The sequence below is a fragment of the Lissotriton helveticus genome, chromosome 2_1 (genome assembly GCF_964261635.1).
Source record: "Lissotriton helveticus chromosome 2_1, aLisHel1.1, whole genome shotgun sequence".
Lineage (NCBI taxonomy): Eukaryota > Metazoa > Chordata > Amphibia > Caudata > Salamandridae > Lissotriton > Lissotriton helveticus.
Window position 1 is genome coordinate 88,779,383 of NC_136059.1, and position 15,751 is coordinate 88,795,133.

General features: G+C 51.0%; 1 protein-coding gene across 2 annotated transcripts in view; it reads right to left on the bottom strand.

Moving 5' to 3' along the window:
* Positions 1 to 15,751, bottom strand: part of ZNF638 (zinc finger protein 638) — a 985,826-nt gene that overhangs the window by 71,546 nt on the left and 898,529 nt on the right. The window lies entirely within an intron of this gene.

Sequence of the window (15,751 nt, forward strand, 5' to 3'; positions counted from 1 at the left end):
CCAGGGCACGGTGACCAGAGAAGACCCCTGAGGGAAGCCGCGCATATTGTGCCACCCTCAGGGACCCTGTACCCTGGCACCCACAAACTGCCTTTGCAGGCGGAATGCCTAAGTACAGAACTAAACAAAGAGTCGACATGGCACACATACCTGTGTGCCATGCCCACAGAACCCACTGCCCTGGCACACTTCCGTCACCCCTCTGGCTGGGTGCCATATGCCATAGGTGCAGGAGCCCTGTGCCCCTACAGTACTCGGGACCATTCCTGGGCACTGTAAGTGCAGTGATGCCATTAAGAGTATATGCTGGGAGGTTGTCATTACGAACTCCACAGCACCATAATGGCTACACTGAAGACTGACAAGTTTGGTACCAAACTTTTCAGCACATTAAACCCGCACTGAGGCCAGTGTGGGATTTAATGTACAATGCACCAGAGGGCATCTTAAAGATGCCCCCTGAAACCCTAACCTACAATCCACGTCTGGGATGAGTGGCTGCAGAGGCTGCCACACAGCAGACTTGCTGCTGGACCCCTGGGTGGAGAGGCTCCCGCTCTCCTGGGCCTGTAACAATGCACATCCTGGGCGAGGTGCTAGGTCTCCTCCCCCAGGATGGGCAGGGGGAAGCTTCAAAGGCATGCTGCCTATGTGAGCTTCTCCAGACCATTTGCTGTACCCAGCAACTGGCCCCCACCAGTAGTGACCCCCACTCTGGCGGGAAAAACTACGTCAGGAAGGGTGTGTGTCAGCCTGTGCCAACCCCACCCCTCAGGTGGGGGAGACTAGGTGAAGCACGACCCCGGGCTCCGGCCATCTTGTAGATGGGGGGCCCTGCCCAATCACAGCTAGGCTCCTGACCCCCTCCCACAGGAGAGGAGCAGGCTAGGGGGTGTACCCACCCCAGGACAGGGACCTATTGGTCCCTGTCCTTGCCCTACCTGTAACAACCCTAAATTCAGTATTTAGGGGCTCCCTGAACCTTCCTTCCTTAGATCTCGATAAGAAAAGAAGAAAGAAGATCAAGAAGAAGAAGACCCGCCGTGCAGCTGCTAACAGGATGACAACAACTGACTTGGCCCCAGCCCTACCGGCCTGTCGATCCTGGAACCGGCTCCTGCCTAATCCCGGCGACTCCTGCGGACAGCAACCTTGGGACACCCAGAGGACCTACCTGCTGTGACCCTCTTAAAGCCTGGGACTCCCATCAGCAGAGGCTCTGCTGCAACAACCCACCAGGTGCCAACCTGGAAGCTCCGGACCAGCCCACTTTAGACCCGCAGAGCCCGAGCCGTGCCCAACCGACCAAAGACCACAAGGACGCCCCCCCCCCCCCCCCGGCGACTGGGACCCGAAGTCCAGTGCCCAAAGATGCTCCTCGACGAACCAGACGACGCCTGCAGACTCAGAACCAAGGGCCAACGGTAAGCTTTTCCGACACCTAAAGACGTCCCACAGACCCCTGTGCCTCCTTTGGGGTACCTACCTCTGCTCCAAGGTCCCAACTTACCTCTCGAAGTGCTGGTCACCCCTGGAGAGTCTCCGTTCCCGAGCTTGCAGCCTTTGTTCCTCTTTAACCTTTCCCATTGGATAACCTTGAGAGCCCGATGGCTCAAGAGCACCCTGCACCCGAGTGCCGCTGGCTGTGCCACCTTTGTCCTATCCTATTCCCCCCCCCCCCTCCCCCCTTGCCCTAAGCAAGTGACCAGGAGCCCAGCTCCCACAGTCGCGCTAGCCAGCAGCCACCAACCAAAGGCCCTCTTTCCCTCATTGGATATCTGTGGGCCTACCTACCTCTGCACCCGGCCGGCCCTGCGCTGCTGGGGCTGAACCGACTGTACTTGAGTTTTGAAACTGCAAATATTCATATAAAATCAGCCGAATTCCGAAGCACTCACCTGTGAGCAGGGGAGAAGCCAGTACTGTACCTTGCAGCCCAGTACTGAACCGCAAAAGTAATCCTTACCGGTTGTACTAATGATCTGTATTTTCTCCATAGGAACCCATTGTCTGCTTTTCTATTAAATTTCTTTTAAGCGCCTACTTTTGAAAACTTGAAATATTCTTTAAAAATCATACGAAATACTGAAACGCAATTACCTATCTGTTTTATGTTCAGACCCCAGTGCTGGCCCTAGAAGCCCAGTACTGGATTACCAAAGTAGCGCGATCATACTTTACCTGCAACCTGCATTTTCTCCCATTGAATAACATTGCCTGATTGTCATTGAAAAGTTTTTAAGTGTGAACTTTTAAAACCGCTTTATATTCATGAAAATTCACCACAGTAACTAAACAGTTTTTGCTAATCTGGTTTCAGCTTAGACCCCAGAACTGAATATAGTTTTGGAATTACTAAAGTAATCTGTACTGTAATCAACTGTACCTTTATGGTAACAATCCATAGAGCTCAATGTTAAAGTGTGTCTAGACTGGAGTCGCCCTCAGCAACTCCTGTACCTATTGTGTTCACAAACTTTTTACATCTAAGGTATGAAGATCATGTTCTGCCACTGAATCTGGTTGAGGGAAGTACACAGGCAACTCAACAGATTGGTTGATATGAAAAGCAGAATTAACTTTAGGTAATAATTTGGGGTTAGTCCTTAGAACCACTCTGCCTTGGTGTATTTATAAAAATGGCTCTTCTATGGTTTGTGCCTGAAGCTCCCACACTCTCCTTAGAGATATGATGGCCATGATGAAGGCTACCTTCCATTTGACAAATAGTAGTTCACATTTGTGCAATGGCTTAAAAGGCGGAAGAAAACAAGTTACTTACCTGTAACTGTAGTCCTCCAGTATTGGAAGCTTACATAGATTCACATGCCTGAATCATTCCCCGTCGTCGAGACGGGAGTCTCCGGTACATAAAAAAGCAATGCTTAGTAGTATAATAAACTGAAAAGAGGCCGAGGCCCATTTCCCTTTTGCAACCCATAAGCCTTGTTATGTAAAAGAGACCAAACTTTTCCCAGAACCAATCGTAGATCCTCAACCTTTAGAACCCTCTTGAGAGAACCTTCTGCTCCTCAGATTTTCGCGCACTTGTGCATAAAAATACTCTTCATGCTAAATCCAAGGTGAGCCTCTCAGGGTGGGAGGGTGAGTCGCATGTGAATCTATGAAAGCTTCCAATACTGGGGGGCGCTAGGTGGCACGGACCGTGATGGCCGTGCTCATGTAAGGCTCCAGCTGATCCGGGCGGACTGATAAACATAACCCCCATCCTGCCAACCCGCAACGATCTGCAAATGGTATAGGTTAGCGGAAGGTGTACTGAGGCTCCTGACCAACTTTGGAGCTGGGAGTCTGTGTCCCCCTCCCCCCCTGCCCGCTGCACAGATCCGCGGATGATCGTGGGTGCCGACCCCTGAATATACAAACAGCGACTGGAGGATAGAGGGGACACTGGAGATCTGGCTAAGGAGACTGTGAGGAGAGGAGGAGGCAAGAATTACCGGGGGCCCTGGTGCAGCGGGGGGCCCTGGGGAGGACGGTGACTGCAAGGAACAGATTGTGGGGGCAACTTGGACTGGCGAGGAACACTGGCGCTGGGTAGAGCAAACAGAGCCGCCATTTTGTAGCAGAGACACTTGATGGGCCCCTGGAGCTAGCGCAGATACATACGCACATCGCTGGGGGCTGCAATGTAGCTTGGCGGACCCTGTTGACAATTGCCCTTTGGTCACTCCTGGTTGCGGCCTGCAACCCCCCCCCCCCCCCCCCCCCGTGCCCGTTGGCTTGCCCGTACTTGACGCGCTGCAAGGAGCAACCTCCGAATAAAAACAGACCGCTCGCCGCCATTTTAGAAAGGCAGCTGCACGCACTAGCTAACAGGAGTGGGAGCTGATACAGATAGCCTTGAACCTTGAGACCTGCCGGTGCTCTGCTATCCTGCACACAGTGCGCATCGGAGGCGGACCCCCGTTCCTTGACCAGTGCTACTGTCCCGGATTGTCTCTAAGCTGCCGGGCAGGACGTCGGGGTAGCCTGAGGGGCTACACAAGTGAAGCCCACCCATGGGGACGCTAACAGTGAGCACTGCAACTTAACCCTAGCTGACCCTAGCCGGACGAAGGCTGCAATCATAGGATCGACATGGGTAGGACAGAACCCAAGCAGTCGAAGCTGCAGTTCAACACCCGCAAAACACCCAGCTCCTCTTCTAGGGATCAAGGGGACGATGACCCTCCAGAAACCAGAGACGAGGGGTGGAAGGCTCTCCAAGTAGGAATGCAGCAAAGCCTCACCTCCATTGACTCTAAAATGGATGCCAGGAGCAACCGACTGGAAACGGTCGTGGCAAAATTAGATACGCATGGAGTGGCTAAAGGAGGCGGAACACAGGGTATCAGAGTTGGAAGATGGAGCAGGGACCGGCCGGCAACACATGCTACAAATGGACAAACTGTTAAAGGTGATTGCTGCGAAGAATGAGGAGTTGGAAGCCCGCTCCAGAAGAAACAACGTTCGAATGCTAGGCCTGGCAGAATCTACCAACACTGGGAAGGTTGGAAGACTTTATGGAACGCCTGCTGATTGACCTATTTGGGAAAGACTCCTTTTCTGCGCACAAAGTCATTGAGAGGGCCCTTAGAGCGCTGGCAGCGCGCCCGCCCCCCCCCCACAGGAGCCCCCCCCGCCCGACATTATGCTGTTCCTGAATTACCGCGACAGGGACGCAGTATTACGACTGGCGAGAGAAAAAGGTGAAGTGCGGTATGAAAACACCATCCTATCCTTTTACCCCGACTTCACCCAAACAGTGCAGTAAGCCAGACGCAAATTCACAGCAGTGAAAAAAAATCTACAATCCCAGGGCATTCAGTACGCTATGCTGTACCCCCCAAGATTACGGATCCAACTTCGGAGGTCAATGCATATTTTCAACACACCACAACAGGCGGAAGATTATCTGAAGCGGGACAGGCGATAGACTTCCCAGGAGGAGGCTGCGCGGCGACGCTCACGATCCCACTCACCACTTTCGGAACCAGCTTGACACTACAGGCTAACATAGAAGGCGGCTGCCAGCAGCACGGTCACCGGGTTTGTTTTTATAGACGCTCTGCAGACTGGTGATGTATGAATCCAGATGATACCTTGGCATTACTGACCGCCCGGTTGGAGATGGGTGTGATAGAGGGGCTGAGTGCCTATGGCGGTAGTCCCTGGTGGCCCCCACTTGAGGGCATTCCCCCCGTTCTTGTTTGTATGGTTCTATTGATAGGAGCGCGGAAGCTCCATGTTGGGGCGGGTGTATGGGTGGAGGGTTGTTTATTCCTGGCAAGTTGGGGTAGCCGGTGTGGGGGAGGGACTGGGGGGAGGAGGGGGAGGGGCAATGTGAGCTGAGACTCATCCATGTACGGCTGAGAGGTGAATGTGACCAAGCAAATACACAGATTGCATTATTCGATAGTCATGACTAGCGACAATAAGGATAGAACAGACCTACATATCATCTCTTGGTATATGAGGGGATTGAACGACCCCAGGAAGCGTAGGCAAGTGCTGGGATATTTAGATCGCCATCAAGTCCATGTGGCTCTCCTGCAGGAGACTCACCTCTCACAGGAAAGCACGCCCAGGTTCGCGTCCAGATGGGCATCCCATAGCTGCTTCACGTCCTACTCTAGTTACTCTAGGGGAGTGGCCATATTGCTTGCTGTGGGGCAGACTGCACTCGCACGATGTGGTATTCGCCAATTATTATGGGGCCAATGTTGATGTACATCATATGCTTACACTACGGGGCAAAATACACGCTTGGGCACAGATATGTGTTTGGGGGGCTTTAACACTGTCGTAGACCCCAGTCTAGACCGATCACATGCAACAGCGGCACACTACAACTCTCAACGCACCTTGAAGGACACTGTAACCTCGGATAACTTGCTAGAAGCCTGGTGCTTCTTGCACTACATTGATGGAAGGGACACACCACTTAACAATGCACAATACTTGGGCCAGGTTGGATTATGTGTTTACTTCGAGGTGAATGGCACACTGGGTTGGCAAGGTGGCACACATGGCTAGAACATTCTCCGATCACTCCCCGGTGTTAGTTACCGTACGGCCCCCGGTGGACCAGACCCCCATATTAATTGGAGACTTAATCCCCTGCACTTACAGGATGCTGTCTTTAAGGCAGAGATGGAGCAGGAGATTACTGAATTCTTCCCCAGAAACACAGGATCCGTAGCCAGTCTGACGACAGTATGGGAGGCATTTAAAGTCACAGTGCGCAGATGGTGCATTTCCAAGGGAGGGGGCATACTGAAGGGACGGGATTTGAACAAACTGGAGAATGAACTGAGGGTTGGAGCAGGAGATACTGGACGGAGATGATTCAGGCGCCCTCACTGCTAGTCTGCGTGAGAAAATGACGGATACAAGGAGATGGCTGAGAGGGAGTGTAAATTTTGGGGGAAACACTATGTGGCTCGAGTAGATGGAGAGGGTGATATGCCGGGGAGGTCCCTTGCGGGAGCGGTGAGACCCCCTAGATTTCGTAACTATGTCACTGAATTCCGTGACAAGCAGGGAACGCCGTGTAGGACACTCCCGGACCAAATGATTACCCTCACGAAATATTACAAACGGCTTTATATGTCACAGAGAGAGAATATACTGGGTCTGAGGGATTACTTGGAGGATGTAGCCCTAGCATGGGAGATGCACAATGCAAATTCCTAGCTCACGAATTAGAAGTTGACGAGATCACGGAGGCTATAATGAGCATGAAGTCAGGAAAATCCCCGGGGTCGGATAGAATCCCTATTGACTTCTATAAGACCTATGTTTCCATCTTAGCTCCCATACTGAAGGTGGTATTTTATGAAGCACTGGAGGGGGATGCCTACCTGCGACCTTGTGGGAAGTCCACATTTTGTCACTGCTTAAACCCGGCAAACCTCCTGGTCAGTGTGACTCGTACCGACCTCTGTCACTTCTTAATAGCGATACCAAGATCTTGGCCAAAGTGCTCGCTACGAGATTAAACCTCCTCCTAGAACGATTGGTGTTGCCTGACCCTTCTGGCTATCATACAATATATAGATCCGCATAGCGCTGCGGTGGTTGTCTTTTTAGACGCGAATAAAGTGTTTGATTCCGTAGAGTGGGATTATGTGATGGGGACACAGGCGCACATGGGGATGCCGGATCCCTTTCTAAGCTGGATTAAATTACTCTACACTGAACCATGTGCCAGAGTTTTTCTTAATGGACCCCGCTCGGAGACATTGCCTATTACTAGGGGGACAAGGCAGGGATGCCAGCTATCCCCTGTTTTGTTTGCCATAGCCGTAGAGCCCCTAGCAGCTAAGTTACGCCAGCATCACAACCATAGAGGCCTTATTTATCCCTATAGGCAAGTGTTAGTGTACCTATATGCGGACGACATTACTCTATATATACACAAACCACGAGACAACCTTAATCCGGTCTTGCGTGAGATCACTAAATTTGGGGCAATAGCTGGAGTACAAATAAATTGGGGCAAGTCAGCGGTTTTCCCCCCTCACTGACCACACACTCCCGCACCCCTTGGACTATCCGTTGACGTGGATAACAGATGACTTTAAATACCTGGGAATCTACGTCACCAGGGATAAGGATACCTTGATGAGGACGAACTATGGGCGTGCTATGACTAGGGTGACGGACAACATCACGAGTTGGCTTAAGTTTCCCCTCTCGATGGCCGGGAGGATTTCCTTAATGAAAATGGTTCTAGTTTCCAAATTTTGATATCTATTCATAAACATCCCTTATCATCCGGGAGCCCACTTTTTTAAAACATTAAAAACGCAACTGGTCCCGTTAATATGGGGTGGCAAACAAGCGCGGCTGAAACTGGAAACCCTTGCGCTGCCATATCGTTTCGGGGGATTTGATAACCCAGATTTTGAACAGTATTAATATAGCGCACAGGCTCATTTTGCAGTGTACTGGTTTCATCCTCCCCCGTATATGCCCCATCTCGCAGTAGAGGATGGGCACATGGCTCCGGTCCCAACATCAGGCTATGTGTTTACACCATACAAGGAGCGAGATAGGGACCCATCCACAGTACACTGTACGGTCAAAGCATGGCACTGGCTAGCGCGAGCTGAGGTAGTGCCCGACTGTACTCCCCCAGAATACCTTAGCGATGCTGTCCTCTGCTGCCTGTTACGACGGAAAAGATTTGCCAAAACTTGCTGACTAAATTACATTATGCGACTTGGGGCGACCTAGATCTCGGAGGGGTATTTCGTACCAAGGACCAGTTCTTTGGGGAGGCTCAGCACTCATTTATGGACCTATTCCTCTACACCAGGCTCTGGCAGAGTGTACGGGCCAAGACCCCGGAATTCCCGAAGGAGCCGGAAACGTTTGTCTCCCTCCAATTAATGCTCCAGACTGACGCCACCTTTTCTTCTATGCTATATGCGCGAGTGCGCACCGCACTTTTGGAAAAATATATACACGCATCAGTGCTTAATATCGCCAATTCCCTTGGGCTGAATTGTATGACATGCATCGTATGATGATAAAAAACAATAAATAAAGCATAATTTTTTTTTAAAAAGCTTCCAATACTGGAGAACGAATAGTTTCTTACCTGTCAGTGTAGCTTTGCAGCTTGAAGATCTTTCTGGGTTCACTATGCTGTGTATTATTCCGCAGTCTAGTGGTTGGGTCCGGAATCGTAGTCTTTTCTTTGTGTTTTTTTTTCTTTTCTCCTTAGCCCGGGTGGGCGTCGACGTCCCACCTTCTGGTGTCATTCCTGTGAAGTTGGCATGCTTCCTGCGGAAGCTCCCACCCTTGGGCGCCATCTTTGGATTCTTTTTTTCTTTTCCGTTTGTGTTCTGTCCGAATTGAATGGCAAATTTGTTTTTACTGCTTTTTTCTTCAAAAAGTCCGTTTTAAGTATTGTCCCTGTTTTTACCACTTCTTTCTCCAGCCTCATTTTACTGGCGGAGGTGGGTGGGTTCGCTAGTGAATCCAGAAAGACCTTCAAGCTGCAAAACTACACCGACAGGTAAGAAACAATTCGTTTTGCAGCGTGAATCTTCCTGGATTCACTATGCTGTGCATAGACTTTGTAGCGGTTTGTTATCATTGTGGCGGCTGGGTGGAAGATGAGCTTTTGTTTTTGAATATGTGTTGAAGCACCTTCTGTCCTCCTTGTGCTTCTTTGTTCATTTGTATGTCCACACACTAAGTTTTGTGAACGTGTGCACTGAAGCCCATGTTGCCGCCAGGCACATGTCCTGAATGGAAGTGTTAGCTAGGAAGGCTATAGTTGCTCCCTTTTTCCTGGTCAAATGGGCCCGTGGCTCCTCTGCTAATTCTTGCCCAGCTTGTTTGTGGCAGAATTGTATTGCTTGGGCGATCCATCGTGCAATGCTTCCCTTAGTAACTGCTTTTCCCATGAAACTGTCTGCGAATGACACAAAAAACTGTTTGGTTTTCCTGTGATCCTTAGTTCTCTCTATGTAGTGCATGACTGCACGTCTGACGTCCAGGGTGTGCAGTGCCCTTTCTGCGTTTGTCGTTGGTTTCTGGAAGAAACTAGGTATTTGAATTGTTTGGTTGATGTGGAACTTTGACACCACCTTTGGCATAAAGTGTGGGTCCGTTCTCATCACCACTCTATCGTTCTGAATTTGTATTAAGGGTTCTTGTAGCGTTAACGCCTGTAGCTCGCTCACCCTGTGCAGCGAGGTGATTGCCACTAGGAATGCAGTTTTCAAGTTAGCATTTGTAGGGAGGCCCTATGGATCGGTTCGAAGGGCACTTTCATGAGTTCCGTCAGGACTAAATTGAGGTTCCATGCTGGTGCTGGCAACCTCTTTGGCGGTGCGATCTTCTTTGCACCTTCCAGGAATCTTTTTACTATTTGTGAAGTAAAGAAGCTTTTGCCTGTCTCTCCTCTAGTGTAAGCGACTATGGCTGCCAAGTGTACTCTTAGCAAGGATGAGCTCAGTTTAGCCTCGAGCAGGTGCGTGAGGTATTTAAGAACTGTTGAGTCCCTTGTCATCTTGTTGTGCAGTTTTTCCTTTCTGCACCATAGTGTGAACCTCCTCCATTTGACCACGTAGCACTTTCGCGTGCTTGGTCTTCTTGCCTCTCGGAGTACCCTCAGGGTGCTCCCAGGTAATTTCAGGTGTGCGAACTCTAAGTCTTCAGGAGCCAGGCTGAGGCTTTCTGGTTCTGGATGCAACACCTCTCCGATTTGCATGGAGAGTAGGTCTTTCCATCTCCTGAATCTGTGTGGTGCACTCTGTCATCTCCATAATCTGCAAGTACCAGGTCTGCCTGGCCCACTGAGGTGCGACCAGTATCAGGGTCATGTTGCTTGTTCTGCACTTGCTGAGTACCTTGTGTATCAGGGGAATCGGCGGAAAAGCGTAAGCAAATGTCTTTGACCAGCTTATCCATAGGGCATCCCCCAGGGACCCTTGCCCTGGTTGCCTGGATGCGAAGTGTTGGCATTTTGCATTTTGGGTGTTGCAAACAAGTCTACTAATGGTGTTCCCCACCTGTCTAACAGTCTCTTTGTCTCTTGGGCATTGAGCTCCCATTCGTGGGAAGCCGATGTCTGTCTGCTGAGCCAGTCCGCTTACGCGTTGTCCTTTCCTGGCAGGTGTATCGCCAGCAGGTCTATTTTGAGTGGGATGGCCCATCTCCATATTTCCTGCGCTAGTTCTGACAGCGGTGCTGATTGTGTGCCTCCCTGCTTGTTTATGTAGAACATCGCTCTTGTGTTGTCTGTCTGGATCAACACTGTTTGGTTGTACAGCTTCGGCTGGAAGGCCTTTATTGCGAGGAAAACGGTCTTTAGTTCCAGGTAATTGATGTGTTTGACCGCATCCGCTGGTGTCCACAGACCCCTCACTGAGTTTTTCCATGTGTGCTCCCCATCCCTTCTGGGATGGGTGAGGACCGTCACCCAGGCCCTCGTCACCAGCCGACTGGACTACGGCAACGCCCTCTACGCCGGGACCACCGCCAAGCTCCAGAAGAGACTCCAGCGGATCCAAAACGCCTCAGCCAGACTCATCCTCGACATCCCACGATCCAGCCACATCTCCGGACATCTGAGAGACCTTCACTGGCTCCCCGTCAACAAGAGAATCACCTTCCGCCTCCTCACCCACGCACACAAAGCCCTACACGACCAAGGCCCGAGCTACCTCAACAGCCGAGTCAACTTCTACGCTCCCAAACGCCACCTCCGATCAGCCAACCACGCCCTCGCCGCCGTCCCCCGCATCCGAAGAGCGACTACAGGAGGAAGGTCCTTCTCCTACCTGGCCGCCAAGACCTGGAACTCCCTCCCGTCCGACCTGCGCCTGACCCAAGACCACCTCTCCTTCAGGAAGAAGCTGAAGACCTGGCTGTTCGAGCAGTAGCGGCAACCCCCCCCCCCAGCGCCTTGAGACCCTACGGGTATGTAGCGCGCTTTATAAGTGTCACTGATTGATTGATTGATTGATTGAGTCTGTGGTGATGGTCACTGTTGGTGTTGGTGGTGTTAGAGGCTTCCCATTTGTTATGTTTCTTTTGTTCCACCATGATATCTCCTTGTGCACTGCGTGCGTAACAACCACTAGATCTTCCCAACAACCTTTAGCTTGGGACCATTGGTCCTGTAGCCACTCCTGGAGTGGTCTCATGTGGAGTCGTACATTTGTACTATGTGTATGCATGAGGCCATCATGCCCATCATCTTGCTCTCCATCCTCACTGTCAGAGCTCACCCCTTCTGGCAGAGCCGCGCCTCCTTCAGTAGCACCAGCGTTCTCTTTTCACTGGGGAACACCTTTCCCTGTACGGTTTTGATCTGCGCACCCAGAAAGATTTGTACTTGTTCTGGGTTCATTGAGGATTTTCCCCAGTGGATGGAGAAACCCAGGGCCATCAGTGTGTCTGTCCCTCGCTGTGCGTGCCGTTTGCATGTCTTGTATGACCTTGCCTTTATTAGCCAGTTGTCTAGGTAAGGGTATACGTGGATCCCTTCCCTCCTTAAGTGTGCTGCAACTGCTGCGAGGCACTTTGTGAATACCCTTGGTGCTGATTTCAGTCCGAATGCCAGGGCCGTGAATTGGTAGTAATCTGTATTGATGACAAATCTTAGCAGATGTTTGTGCCGCCTGTTCATTGGGATGTGCAGGTAGGCATCTTTGAGGTCTATGGTGACCATGAAGTCCCCAAGTCCCCGCCTTGTATCTGAGGAAGGACCGCTTGCAGGGACGTCATTCTGAAATGTGTTTTTATGTATTTGTTGAGGAACCTTAGGTCCAGGATGGGTCTCATTGTTTCGTCTACCTTTGGTACCAGGAAGTACGTAGAGTACACCCCCTTGTTTCTTTCTATGGGAGGTACAGGCTCGATAGCCTCCTTCAGCAGGAGTTTCTCTGATTCCCTTTGAAGTAGTTCTAGTTCCTTCTTTGCTAGTGCTCTTCTTTTTGGTTTGGTGGTGTTTGTAGGAGAGTGGGGTCTGCAATCCTATGGTCACTCCATATTTTTGCGTTTTGCTTCACTGGTTTACGACTTTCCCTGACTGTGGGCCTGCTAATCAGACCCACAGCCTAGCTGTTCTCGCTCTAAATTGACAACAATGTACTTTAGGTGCATTTACCAATTGGTACTGGGCCACCTTATCAGTCCCTGTACAGTGTACCATAGGTACCCAGGGCATAGGTGTACCCAGGGCCTACAGCATGTATTATGCCACCCCTGGCTGGCCATCTAAACAGACAACTGGCTGCACGACAGCTGGGGCAAGGTGGTGTAATCACCCTTTGCTATAGATATAGTATACCTATATCTAACCCTAAAATGGACACATATATTCCTATCAGTCACTCCTATGGCAGGCCTTATCAATCCTAAAGGCAGAGTGCTTGGAATTACGTGAGATGGTGCTCTGGCATGAGCTGAGCCCGTCTGCAGCTTGCGGAACCAAGTCCTAATGGCTGTTCCATGATAACGCTATACCATATACTCTTAAGTGCATTATAATCCTCGCGGTTAAATGCTAACTTTGGTATAGCATTATCAAAACATGTCGAGTAAGGTGTCATACGAATTGGAATACTACCCCCTCGCCAATTCTGGCGACGGGGGTAGCATTCCACCCTTCTAGAGGGACACGACAAGTATGTAACTGAGAACCCCGGTTAAAGTTAACTCGAGCCTTGGCATCACAAAATGGATGCTGCCACCACAGACACAAGTCTGACCTCCTGCTGCTGGGAGTCCTTCCAGCGAGGAAGGCTTGGACAAAGGGTTTCCTGCCTTGGGAGGTGCTAGCACCACCCCAGACAGGATTTTGTGTATTGGGTAGGACAGGCCTGAAAGGAATGAGACATGCCCGGGGCACACAAGGTGTCCTGTGCATACACCGGTTCAAACCAGTTGCTGGGGCATCCCTGCCCCAGCTCTGGGGCGAAACCGGACAAAGGATAGAGGGTGTAACCACCCCCTTCCTGGTCCCACCCAGGGGAGGGACCTAGTCAGTAGTGCAGCCCCCTTTAGGAGAATAAAGGTAGGAGCTGGTCCCATTCCAAATTAGATTATCCTGAACATTTTACAAGAAGAAACTCTGGACTTCGACGTTCTGCTCCACAGAAGACTGAAGAATCTCCCTTGTGGGCAAGGAGTGTCCACCCTGCACAAGCAGGCACCATCAAGCGTCCAGCGGCTTCAGTTTGTCGTCTTCCCTCGAGGATCCAGACTTCAGAGCCCGACGAGACCCGAATTCCCAGACTTCTCAGACCTCAACTCACATCTGTAGCACAGCTGAGATCCGTGGGTGCGACGAGACACGTGGGACCGGCCATCTTGAAAGAAACTGCACTTTGCTTCCAGCACGACTCCCAAGGTAAACTCGCCCAAGTGCTTTGGGGATTGAGAAGCCCCAGCCCCGAGCAGCTCCTGCACCGAAGAACAGCCCTCCAGCATCCACGAGATCTGCGTGGGGCCCTTCTACCTGTTTGCTGCTCGACACGTTGTCTGGTCACTTGCCGGCTGGCTAGTGGCCTCCTAGACGACGAACCTTGAAATCTTAACTGCTGGTCTGGTTGCTCCAGACTGGCCCTTGCTCCCTTCCAAAAGAGGAGCACCCCGGACCCCCTCCTGGTCCACTCCAGACGCCGTTTCCACTTACCGCGTGGGTTGCCTTTGCCAAGGCCTGTTGACGCCGATTCCGGATCCAACACCGCCGACAGCGAGAGCCTGCGTGGGACAGCTCGTGCCTCCATCCTGATCGTCGAAGACACCTCCTGGTCCACGTGGCTGCAGAGACAAGCGTCCACTCTTCACCTGATCGCGAAAACAGCACCTGGTTCCTTCCTGGTTCCACACCGGTCACTGGCTAGTGACTTTGAACATTGTCCCTCTGCTTTCAGGTCCTCTTCTTCACCGATCCACCCTTGGATCGCACCGGACAGCTTCCTCCTGGTCGCCTGCAGCATCTTTTCTTCCAGGCTCCATAGACTTCAATGCGAGAACCCGACACACTTTGACACCTATGCACCTGCAGCTCGTGGGTGAGGTAACGAGAGCATTTCGGTGCTCAAGGGTAGTTTAACTGTCCTAGTGTCTAGATCCACAGTCGTTTTAGTCCTAACTAGTCAGGATTGTCCGTACTCACCTTTAACTTGAACTGTACTGTCCATAGACGTTACGCATCTCGCGTGTGAGTTCACACTCTGCACACGCGTCCCGTGGGCCTCCTATTACTTACCTACGGTGAAAATAGCGTAGTCCTAGCGAACCTCCAGCCTCTAGACAGCTCCATTCCTTCTATCGACTTCCTTATACCATTTACTTAGTATATGGTTTGTCATGCCCCTAGGGCACCATTTTAATTTTCTGCGATTAAGTGTATTTTTCACAAGAGATTGTCATGTGCTTAGCCCTCTGACCTCAAAGAGTTCAGAGGTGTAGGTTATTAATAAATATATCGTTTATTTTCATAACAACCTGTGTGGTGTCCTTTCATCTGGTATTCAAGGGGTTATATGTGGTAAAACAGCTGGCTTCACATACCAAAAGAGTTTAGCCTAAGACTGCTTTGTCCATGCTACCACTAGGATAGCTGGTCTATAAGGTGATCACTATAACTAGTGAGCATCATATCAGGCCAACTTCTCACAGTGTTCTTTCCAACTCCATGCAGTATCCATACTGTACGGTGTTGAGGATCTATCTGTCTTTAGTTATTTTCTTCCACTCCTGGAAGAAAAGGTTCAGTCTTCCTCCCACCGGTGTTACGTGCTCTTGGATGTTCAACCTGAGCCACTCCTCTTTGTTGTAGCTGTGCTCCACACTGGGAGTTTAACAGGTGTGCACTTGTAGCATGGCAGAGTCACTTGGAGGTGGGTTGTTGTTCACCCCTTCTATTGTTTCCACGTCCATTCGCCCTCCCGCGAAAGTACTGGCCCCTCTGGTTGTATTGCCAGTGTTGCTTTTGCTGGCCTTGTTGCGTCTGGGTCTCGCCCTGGTGGGACTGGTGGAATGCTTGGTGCGACGTTCCCGGCTGGTTTCCCCCTTTCCCGTTTGGTCTCTGTGAAGGGGTCCCTCTCTTTGTCCCTCTGAATTGCAAGACCCCCATGGATCTTGCGATGTCGTCTTTTTTCAGCTGGGTGAGCTTTTCGTCCACTGGTGCTCCGAACAGTGTCACTCCATTGAATGGGGTGTTTAGGATGTTGTGTTGCACCTCCGGTTTAAAACCTGAGATTCTGAGCCA